The sequence below is a fragment of the Condylura cristata genome, unplaced genomic scaffold (genome assembly GCF_000260355.1).
Source record: "Condylura cristata isolate star-nosed mole 26May11 unplaced genomic scaffold, ConCri1.0 scaffold00032, whole genome shotgun sequence".
Classification (NCBI taxonomy): Eukaryota; Metazoa; Chordata; class Mammalia; order Eulipotyphla; family Talpidae; genus Condylura; species Condylura cristata.
Genome location: NW_004567133.1, coordinates 20,053,393 through 20,054,208, shown reverse-complemented (window position 1 = coordinate 20,054,208; position 816 = coordinate 20,053,393). Strand labels below are relative to the sequence as shown.

Here is an 816-nt window from a genome sequence, read left to right as displayed (position 1 = left end):
TGGTGCTGCGTGGCGGGACGCGTGGGCACGGCACCTGCGAAGGCTGTGGCGGCGGGAGCGGCCGGGGAGCTGCGGGCCTGCTTGAGTGGGCAGGCTGGGCCGGGCGGGGCGCTGCGCCCACTTCAAGGCGCAAGTTCAGCAAGGGCATCTGCCTGCCAGGGAGCTAAGCTGGCCCCGCCCTTTCCTGCCCGGGCACCCCCCCGCCCCCCCCGCTGCACCTGGTACCGGTGCCCAGGGGGTGTGACAGATGGCACCCCACAGGGATCGTGGCTCCAGAGAGCTGCTCGGAGTCTCCTAGGGCAGCTGTCCCCCCAGAGAACTCCTAGGTAACCCCCCCATCCGCGTTATCTGACCTCTCCAAATGGCACCACGATACCCAGAAGTCTGTGCCTTCTCCTGTGGGGAGAACCCCGAGGCCACTGTGCGCCCCTCCTGTGTTGTCACGGCCCCTCCCGGTGAGCCTCATTTCCCTAAAGGCACCGTGACCCCCACCACTATATACGCTCCCGTGTTTTTGGTGACTGAACCCATTAGAGGTCTGAGAACACCCCAGAGGCCGCAGTGACTGCCCCCCAAACAACAGACTGTGACCCGCCAGACAGGCTCCGACTCCCCAGGAGGCACCGTGTTCCCAGAGACGCTGGACGGCGGGGCGCCAGGACCGGGGCGCCGGACTCCGCCCCCAGCGAGGACAGCGGCCCCTGGCCGGGGGACCGTCCCTCTGCCTGCCCGTCCCCTGCCGGCCGGCGTCCCGTCGTCGTCCCCGCGCCTCGCTGCCTGCGCCCTGTCTTTGGCCTCCGCCTGGCCGGCCCGCGC

The 816-nt window shown here is 69.7% G+C and overlaps 1 protein-coding gene across 3 annotated transcripts in view; it reads left to right on the top strand.

Annotated features, from left to right (window-relative positions):
- The window catches only part of TBC1D24 (TBC1 domain family, member 24), a 13,617-nt gene that overhangs the window by 488 nt on the left and 12,313 nt on the right, over nt 1–816 (top strand). The gene's annotated exons all lie outside the window — the stretch shown is intronic.